Consider the following 10,628-nt stretch of genomic DNA (forward strand, 5'->3'; position numbering starts at 1 on the left):
CCTACACCAGCACCCGGCACCAAACACGGCCGACGGGTGCAACACAGGACAAAGCGCAGGCGCGCAAACCCAGAAAGACGCCGCCGAGACAGCCGGCAAAGCACCGCCGCCGTCCGCCCCAGTGTAGCAGCGCGAACAACGCGTCCCGGAGGCACACTCAGGAGCCGACACCAGGGCCCCCACAAGACAATGAGGCCCCGGCGAGATCGGGAAATCCAAAGGGGAGGAGCGCGCTCCACAACAGCCCAGCGCTCACAGCCCCAAACCCCTACCTTCACGGTCGTGGTTCCAGCAGGAAAGAACATCGAGCAGCAGGAGGAAGATCCACAGCACACCAGCAGCGCGAACAGAGACCAGGGCAGTAAATGAAACAGGAAGACCCACGAAGCCAAGCAGCATAGGTCACCTGAGCCCAGGAGAAAGGGAAGCCCAGCAGCCCCACTCCAAGGAATCCCACGACGGTCTATGGGAGCCCCCCAGAACCCAGCAGAGGAGGATCCACAGGACAAACGAAGCAGGTAAGTGCCCGGCACTCACCCCAGCGTCTCCCATCAAGTAATCCACCGACAGGAAACAAAACAGGATGTGCTTCTGGTGGTTAGGTGTGATATAGCACCTGGCAGGAGGGGGGTGGAGCCTAAAAGCGTTTCCTGTTTTGTTTCCTATCTATGGAACACCTCATGAGTGATGACTGGGTCGAGGACGAGGGAGGTAGAGGTAATACTCATAGCTACATAGATGAATAGAAAATAGAGCCCACCCCTGGTAGAACTACATAATACTTTAGTACCATTGTCCCGACCTCCATATAGGTTCTATTACTTACCACAAATTACAGATCTCCACCCCGCCGAAGTAATAAACACCCATTTAGATCCTTTGGATGCTGTTAACACGTAATCCCCGCTTGCAGAGTCAAGTTTTACGGTTCAGAGTTTCCTATCTTCTTTTAGTTTTTCCTTTTTTTTTCTTCTATTCCTATTACACAAATGTTAGAGCACAAAATATATTAGACGCAGGGATGTGGAATTCCTATAGCCCGACGCCCGGGACATATTGTTTGGGGTCAAGGGCAACAAGTTTTAATGTGCATTTTGTCCTTGGGACAAGTAGGACCAACCCCCTGCAGCACAAACCTTTTGGCTGCCAGTTTACAGTACCACATTGTGGCTCAGGTAAGTGTATTCTCTACAATTAAGGTAAAGTGTGTGTTATATGTAATATGTGTGTTAATGCTGTTCAAACTTGTATATATGGTTCATTAACGCAAAGCCTTTATTAGGGTGAGCACTAAAAGTAGCTCAGCCGGCACTACTGACGGTGGTTCCAGTATAAAAGTGTACACACATTTTCAAAGTTTAATATTACGAGGCTCTGTATAATGCACCCAGAATGCTCTCTAATTATATGCAAATATTTGCAGAAGCTTGAAAGCAAGAGTGATGATTCTTTGCTTTCAAAATAAAACGTTCACAAAAAATGCATGTAAGAAAAGAAAACATTTAGCTAAACTACTGTAAGAGTTTAGGTATCGGATCTTTGCAGCATCATTTAGTTACATGTTGATGTATGTCAGTATTTCCCCAAAATATACAGAATGGAATATCAGTGTAACCAGTTTAAATATGAATATGGAAAACAAGAACAAACAAGCATTGGCAAAGCTAGTGGGTCTGAAATTGGTGGTAAGCCTTTTTTTTGGTTTTGTCAAGGCGTGACTTGGTTAGGCATAATTTTTGTAAAACCTTAACAGTGTGGGAGCTGCTGGGTCCTCACCATTCTAACAAGCATTGGCAAAAGCAAAACAGAAAAATGTTGGTCTCGGCACACATTGCCACAGCGGTTCTGGGCACTGAAACAAGCTACTTTATGTGCCAATAAGCTTCTTCTAAAAGAGCAAAATACTGTCACTTACAGGGACCCCAGCTGATAGACGGAGAGAGACAGAAAAAAAAAAAAAAAAAAAGGTCGTGGTTAACGCCAGGCCTAATTAGAGGCCCAATTATTAAAGAAAGTCTCAAAAGTGCATCCATGGTATATATCTTGCTTTAAGTGCATATGTTCAGTTTCCATGAATTCACAAGAATTTACAGAAGTAGGCCAAGAAATAGCACTCCCAGAAAATATTTGTGAACTGCATTTTAGCATGAGCAAATAAGCAGGTGTAGATTTGCTTATGTGAAAATCTGAATGTTTTCAAGCTCACTTTTCCTCCAACCACTTTTTTCCCAACCCTGGAAGAAGTTTTAAGTCTGCCACTGTCAGTAGTAAATTTCCAACCGTTGTCAGTATGGGAAATGATTAGAGAAGAATTGGTGAAAACCCTTAAAACATGCACGTCAGTAGGTTTGCACAGACTAAAAAGGGCATTCCAACCCTAGAACTATTGCTTACCACTACCTTCAGCCCCAGTATGTAGACCTGCAGAACATAGCAGTATAAGGGAATTGCTAGTATTCAAACACTACTATGGAATGAACCCTGGCATAATCAGAGAGGCTATATCAGAACTCTTATATAATGAGATTGCTGCGTAATTTGTTGCCGCATTACATGGCACAAAGGGGACATGTGGATTTTGTTACAGGACGAGTAGATTTAATAAGCAGCCTGCCCTATGAACAAGTCGATATTTTATTAAATTCCACACCCCTGTAGACGGGACATACGCTCCTAGAAAGGCACATGGTTCGACTTCCTGCAGCATGAAACACTTGTACAGTAGGCACCAAACAGATAAGAGAGTATACTGCAGGGAGTCAATGTCTGGGAAAATATAAGCTACCAGGATGAAGTCAAACATTCTGTAAAATTAACATGCATTGTAATTCTTGCATTGTAAATATGTTGTCTACATATGTGTATGCAACGGAAACGCCAATAAACAAATGTTTTAAAAAAGCATACATCATGGGTCCTGGGATGATTTTTTTCTGGTAATTCACTAACAGACACCATTCCACATGTGGAATGGAATGGAGTTTGATACATGTGCTCTTATATGCAATGATACACATAAACACATACAAACCAATAACTCTGATACTTAGGGTATTGCATGTTAGGAAAGGAGATGGACAACACAGTAGCAAAAGAAGAGTTGAAAGCAAACAGGAAATTGTGGTATTGTGACAGTCATTGAAGTGTAACTTACCAAACTCCACTATCCCAGCTATTTCTGTCAAGCCCTCAGAATGCAGGATGTCAAAAGCATTCTCCTCCCCAGGAATGACCTGTACTGGGGTACTGGGAAGGCCACCGCCAGTCCTCTGGGCCTCTAGGTGGTGGTTGTTGATCAGGGTATGCACCCTCAACCTGAGGTTGGTCCACCTCCTCCTAATTTCCTGCTGTGTGCGCAGGGTAATACAAACAGCATTCACTATGTTGAGTATCTTTTCCAAACATTCTATTTTCCTACTGAGAGGAGTATGCTGAACTTGGGAACTGTCAACTCAGCCTCAGTGGACCGTGTGTTTTTTTAGGTCAGGCAAAAAATGTATTTGAGTGACTACCTGAAATGAAAAAGAAACAACTGATATAGGTGAACACATGCAAAAGTAAAATTATAGGTGGTGGAGAGTGCTTACTGGTGATATGAAAGGAAGAAGGGTCACAAAGGTCTCCCATCCTATTCGCTGTAAGTGAGAAGCAAAGGATCCTAGTCAGAGACGGGGTGTGTTTTATAGTGTGATTTGTAGATGTGTCCACTTGGCAAAAGTACATCAGCTGTGTAGTTTTTAAATCCATCCAATAGTCACTTTTGTGGTGATTTCTTGCAAGCGTACAATGGCGGTCTACTGCCGTCCGGTAACAGCCGCTGTGAGAACTCCAGTACTACTGTGTAGTTGTTATACACTCAGTGGGTACACCGCGGCCCTGGCGGCATCAGAGGACACATCGCCACATTGCAGACTGCAGCGGTCCCCAACGGGAGCAGTGCTATCGCCGAGGTCAGCATTTCAGACACCACAAGTCATAATGCGGCAGGTGGTAGACCGCGGTCCCCAACGGGAGCAGTGCTATCGCCGAGGTCAGCATTTCAGACACCACAAGTCATAATGCGACAGGTGGTAGACCGCCAGGGATGCGGTGTCCTTAGGCCCTGGACCCGGTGGTCCGGTGCAAAGCAAAGAACAAAATCCTCCTCCATATAATGATACTTTAGAGCAGGGGTCTCCAACCTTTTCTGTAGCGAGAGCTACTTCTGGTCAGTCAAGTTCATCGTGAGATACTAAAGGCCAAGCAACTCACGCATTTTCCTGAGAGACCCCCCACGCCCACCTGTAAGGGAACGACAATATTTGAACTACTGTTGGCTGCACAACCACTGAGTGCAGTTAGTGTATTGATGAGGGCAAGCGGGTTATTTTTTTACTGAAATGAATTTAATAATATCCTGGCAAGCCAAGTGACTTTATATGGGTTGTAACACTTTCAGACAGTCCACTCCAGACTTTTAGATCAAATTTTGCATGGCGACATTTAGACCCCAAAATTGAAATACTAAAAGCACATACACAAGCCCCACAATGCAACGTGGAAATGGAAAATGGACATATATTTTTATAAAGACACATTAACACCTTGCTCTTCCAGCCTTCCTTTGTATTAGTTAGTGTGTTACTTAATTTACAATATTTTTGATTCAAAACTTCCCGAATTTTTTAAAAGTATCCCACTTCAAAACTGCATTTTGTGATTTGTGCATTCACACACTTCGAAAGCTACCCTCACTGCAGAGAATGGGTGAGTTTTTGTGAACTTGACCGGAAGAACTACCACCACGTGTAACCCACCTTGACAGTCATGCGTTGTGACAGCGAGAACACTGTTTATCTGCTGATACAAGATGTTTTATGTGTAATATGATAGTGGGACAGAGTGCACCTTGGGGCCTCCTACCTCTGCTGCTTCCATTAAGGGAGTAGGTGATGCATATGTTGGTCATCGTACACCCTGGCAGCACGCACTCTTGGTACATAATGGATGCGGAGCGAACACCCATCGTCATCAAGAACACTTGACATAACGGATCATGATATAACAGTTAACTTCCCTCCACATGATGGCCACTTTTTAACGTTATGACAAGCATTGCATCACCCTAAAAAGGATCTGGCATGAGTCTGAATGCAAACAGGCAGCAAGCATGTCCAATCATGTTTTATTTAAGTGAGCCTTAGTTTTTGGAAAGTGACACTCATAGGAAACACTGTTTTTAACATTTCAGCTAAACCTGGGTATTTTATCACGTAGTATCTTTTATGCAATTGAAGTGTTTCTCTGCAAATTAAGAATTCTATATGCATGATTTTAGTCAATGGTTTGCATTTAACATTGATACCCTCTTGAAGTGGAAATACAAATTATTTTCTGTTTCATTGTAGTGTGCAAACATGAAGCCTAATTGAAACACCAGAGATCATGAATGTCATAAACACAATATATTTCATGGCAGCGTTCTCATCTGTTTTTATTTTGTTTGGTTTCATGTGCCCTGGACTGCAATGAGCTGCGCACCTATTCAACTATCAGGCCAGATTAGGGGCTCGCTACGGGTGTGGAGCTGCGTAGGGCTCCTTAAGCTTACCTGCCGCTCCTGTCGAACGTCCCGGTAGCAGTTTAATACTGCATGTGCCACCTGCACGCTTCCTCGCACCGGCCGTTCTGCTCCTCCATGCCTGCTGCTCTGTACTCTGTACTGGCACTCAACGCGCAGGATGAAAAGTGCGGTGCCAGGGTTTGAAAGGAAGGTGGCGGCGGCGCAGAGGCTACTGGAGGATCGACGTAATACTCTTTGGCCCACCCCTCTTCAGTTAAGCCAATCGGAGCTGCTTGTTTGGCTAGGGCAGACAACGTCTACATCTACAATGGAAAAAGGCCGAAGTGTTCCAACAATGTCAATGGGAAACTAAATTGCGACGCTATCAGCGCGAGCTACCTAAGGGGCACTGGCGAGCTACCGGTAGCTCGCGATCGACCGGTTGGCGACACCTGCTTTAGAGGGTAACTACTCCATACTAAATAGATAGTTGTCCACCAGATTATAAAACATTACCACATGATATAATTTCACATTTTATTAGTATCAAACAGTTTATTAAATAAGATAAACACTTAAGAGCACCTTAAAAAGGACTTGCTTTTTCCTATAGCAGTATGAACAATACATAAATAGACCCATGATGGAGAACACAAGGCAACATAAACAATATTAAATTTCAGACATTAACTAAATGAACATTTTTAACATCTAACAAAGACACACTATGAAATATTATAAATGGACAACAATACATAATCAAGGACTATACTAAAAAAACGCCTACGCGTTTTTCGGAACAAAAAGACAAACATATACACAGTTCCTTCTTCAGGGTGTGAACATAGAAGCAGGTATTTCAAGGGTCATCTGCATACATGTTGATTAACCACCGGATATGTGGTATTGTGGGCTCACAGGCCGTTAATTTGCAGGAACAACAAAAGTAGATAAGCAACCTATACAATCTGATAAGACAACAATTAGTATGTATCCAGTTTGAGCTCGAATGAAGACACATGTCTAAAAATATAGACATACAGAAAAGTAACGTGATCAATATTGAGCAAAGTATCAGACTATAGAAAAGCCTCCACCATCAGAGATTTAAGTGCAAAAACGATAGCCAGCACCTGCTGAAATCATCACCAGGTTGGACCACTTTTAATAAATATACCTACTTTAAAGAAGCCGAATTCCAATGTGGCCCAGGGGTCCATAGAGGTGAAGTTTAACCAAATCAAATAGTCCACAGGAGTCTATAAAAACAGGGAGTGACATCCAAATAACTAAAAAGGCCTCCGCTAGTAAGACCAAGGTGAAGGAACAAGCTTAAAGAGGCAGAATGAAAAAGCGAATATTACCACCATGCGACCCAGTCTCGAGTTGGCTCCAATTCCTGAGTGTTTGCTGTTAAAAAGTGAGGCAAAAGGAGACCGTCTCCAGCCGAAAAAATGGGGGAAACTGGGGAGAAAAGAAATATACCCCACGTTTTACATGAAAATAAAGCTCTCTACTCGTTACTAATAAGTGGGGAAAATAATCAACACCAGACCGCAGGGAATATACCTACCTGATAACTTGGTAATTACGATGGCTGGGCGCAGGTTACAATAGTATGAGGTCCATGTCCACATAAAGGATGGCATAAATCGCAACCTTAGTCTGGAGGAATAAGAAACATCATTAGTGCTACGTACGTTTGAGTGCCTTAGTTGGTCAGAGACAGAGTTCAGTTTTTTTTTTATACTTACATGTAGCTAAAGCTGCTTGCTCTTATTAGTCATAGGAAGGCCGTAAGAGAAAATGATCATTAGAAAGAGGCAAATATCGAGTGATTAAGTAGAAATGGCTTCCGTTTTGACGTTCTGGGAGAGGAAAAAATATATACAGCAATGTGAGCGTGATATAAAGCGATCTATTACCGCACAGAAACTTCCCAACATGTCGCCTAGCTGTTTAAACATTCTGTGCTACATAATTTAACACACACCAAAGACTCCATAATGAATCTGCATGCGTGTTTAAAGAAATATCAATAGATACTGCAGCGATATCGTCAGCATATATTAAAGAGATCAGACACAAATCTGAAAAAATCGGGAAACACAGAATAATTGCAAGGTACTCAACGTTGGGACTGTTTAGTTCGAGGGAATAGTAATAAACAAATAAAGGGGTCCCTAACTCCCGCATGGACCTTACGTGATAACTACATATGTTAACAGAAGTGCATGGGGACCAATTAATGGGAGCAGCGAGCCGTCCAAAAAATAAAAAGAACATGCATTGCCGCGTGGTCTGTTAGAAGAGAATGTAACGCAAACACGAGCACGGCTTACCTCTCAGGGAACCATAACGGCTTCTCAGGTACTGTCGGGATGGAGAAAGGCGTCCATATAGGACGTCAATAAATGCAGACGCAGAGTGGCGGGATCGCCGTAATAGGCGAGTGGAAGCAGAACAACTAGACCGTTGTCGGAACTTGTGGGTGGTGTGTCTCTGCGCAACCCGGAAAAGTGTCCAGGTAAGGGAAACCGGCACAAGTAACTGGTCTACGGAAGCGGACCCATGAAGAAAGATCCGCTGAGTATCACCCAAACACTGGAGAATAAACTGAAGGGGGATATTAAAATGAAATAAAAAGACCAAAAAAAAGGAAGAACTATTTATGGTTTGGGAATGAACCATAATTCGAAAACTGCAAACATAAAACAAATAAAATGGAGAAAACAAGGTGGACATAACAATGAGTCAAATAAAGTAAAGACGATGGGGTGACTAAACCAAAAAATGACATAACTCGAAATAAAGGAAAAAACTAAATATGAGTAAGTGGAAAAATATAACAAGGATGGAAACTGGACGGGATAAAGAACAATACAAAGTCAAGGTCCAAAAAACCTTTCATCAGAGGGCATTCTCCCAAGGAAGATGGTCATTGAGTCCTTTTTTCACTGTTTGGTGAGTAAAGATCCAATAAACTTGCCTTTTACGCCTGATGGCTTCACTATTGAGAATACTTTGCATCATTTTTAGGAGGCATTTTACTTCAAAGGAAGGTTTTAAGATCGTTTTGCAACTTTTAACATTGGGGGCTTTTTAGCGATGATAATTGGGGAAAAGTAATTTACAGGCACTCTGACACCTTTACACGCTCTTAATACCTCTTTTCCTGCCTCGCCTAGCCGATTTTCAAGCCGGCTTAAGGCGGCGGTGGGCGCCATCTTAGGTGCGGCTGGGGGAGCGCTCTAGTCGCACCGGCCTCCCGCCCTCCCGGAGTATTTAGTTGGGCTTCTCGGCGGCCGCATTGCCTTTGAAGCTCTCCCTAGTGAGGGTAACTAGGGCTGCGAGCTTGCTGCTATTTTGTACTGTCTTGAGAATACTTTGCATCATTTTTAGGAGGCATTTTACTTCAAAGGAAGCTTTTAAGATCGTTTTGCAACTTTTAACATTGGGGGCTTTTTAGCGATGATAATTGGGGAAAAGTAATTTACAGGCACTCTGACACCTTTACACGCTCTTAATACCTCTTTTCCTGCCTCGCCTAGCTGATTTTCAAGCCGGCTTAAGGCGTCGGTGGGCGCCATCTTAGGTGTGGCTGGGGGAGCGCTCTAGTCGCACCGGCCTCCCGCCCTCCCGGAGTATTTAGTTGGGCTTCTCGGCGGCCGCATTGCCTTTGAATCTCTCCCTAGTGAGGGTAACTAGGGCTGCGAGCTTGCTGCTATTTTGTACTGTCTTAAGAATACCTTGCATCATTTTTAGGAGGCATTTTACTTCAAAGGAAGCTTTTAAGATCGTTTTGCAACTTTTAACATTGGGGGCTTTTTAGCGATGATAATTGGGGAAAAGTAATTTACAGGCACTCTGACACCTTTACACGCTCTTAATACCTCTTTTCCTGCCTCGCCTAGCCGATTTTCAAGCCGGCTTAAGGCGGCGGTGGGCGCCATCTTAGGTGTGGCTGGGGGAGCGCTCTAGTCGCACCGGCCTCCAGCCCTCCTCACACCCTATATAATGTGTGTCTTGACTAGACGGCGCAGCGGGCTGGCGCAGCAGGTGCGCCGTGCACGCGCCGAAGCCGCGCCAACGCCAAGCCCGTCTGCGCCCGTCCGAGCGTGGCCCGAGCCCAGGGCCTCCCCCCCTGCCCCTACTGAGACAGTACGTCGCACTTATACTTCGAACGATCTTATGTCCTTAAATAAGACCTTACAGAAGGCCCATGATCATCTAACATGCTTGTATGCAGACCCGATCGCAGGACCTTTTACCTGCACGTTCTGCATCAATAATAGCCGACAAACAACACTACATCAGAAACCTATACAAGCAGCGCTTGTTAACGTCCGCTCTCTTCCATGCCACAAAATAGAGATACTTGAGCTAATCACCTCCCACGCTCTTGACCTCTTATTCCTCACGGAAACATGGGGAATCGAGGCATCAGGCCCGGACTTTAAAGCCGCCATGCCCGAAGATTACTGCGTCTTCAGGCAGGATCGTACCTCAACAAAAAAAGGCGGCGGGATTGCTATAATCTATCGCAATTGCTTTCAAGTTAAAGCTATAGATTTACAGCACGCTTATTGCGAGGCATTTGCCTTTACCATCACTCTTGCTGCTAAGCAATCACTTACCGGCGTTTTACTGTATCGGCCCCCAGGCTCCCGCACTGTATTTCTGTCACATTTGAATCGACTAAGCGAACTAGCCGTAGAGAATAAACACTTTACCTTACTAGGAGATTTTAATTTCTATCTCGAATCCCTAACCGACAGAGACACTTTCCAGCTCATCAACGATATACTACCTATCAAACTCAAACAACTGGTCTCCACTCGCACACATAAAGCTGGACATACACTTGATGGTATTTTTACTAATAACCCAAACATTATTATAAATAAAACATTACCTTTAACATGGTCTGATCACTCAGCAATCTTATTCGACATTAAAATTAAAAGCCCCTTACACAACAATACATCTCCCAACCCATATCAAATTACTAGAGATTGGAGAAACCTTGATCGGACACGACTTATTCAGACCCTTACTGATGTATTTTCCTGTGCAGACACAGAGA

At 43.9% G+C, this 10,628-nt stretch overlaps 1 long non-coding RNA gene across 2 annotated transcripts; it reads right to left on the minus strand.

Annotated features, from left to right (window-relative positions):
• Positions 1 to 6,723: 6,723 nt before the first annotated feature.
• On the minus strand, positions 6,724 to 8,013 carry LOC144819936 (uncharacterized). 2 transcript variants are annotated; one of them, XR_013607628.1, is made up of 5 exons: positions 7,885 to 8,013; positions 7,297 to 7,410; positions 7,116 to 7,207; positions 6,907 to 7,006; positions 6,724 to 6,801 (listed from the first exon to the last, which is right to left on the minus strand). It is a non-coding gene; the product is annotated as an uncharacterized LOC144819936 (long non-coding RNA). The 2 variants fall into 2 exon arrangements; XR_013607629.1 differs by having other exon boundaries at positions 6,724 to 6,831.
• Positions 8,014 to 10,628: the final 2,615 nt, after the last annotated feature.

This window comes from Lissotriton helveticus, chromosome 2_1 (assembly GCF_964261635.1).
Source record: "Lissotriton helveticus chromosome 2_1, aLisHel1.1, whole genome shotgun sequence".
Taxonomy (NCBI): Eukaryota; Metazoa; Chordata; class Amphibia; order Caudata; family Salamandridae; genus Lissotriton; species Lissotriton helveticus.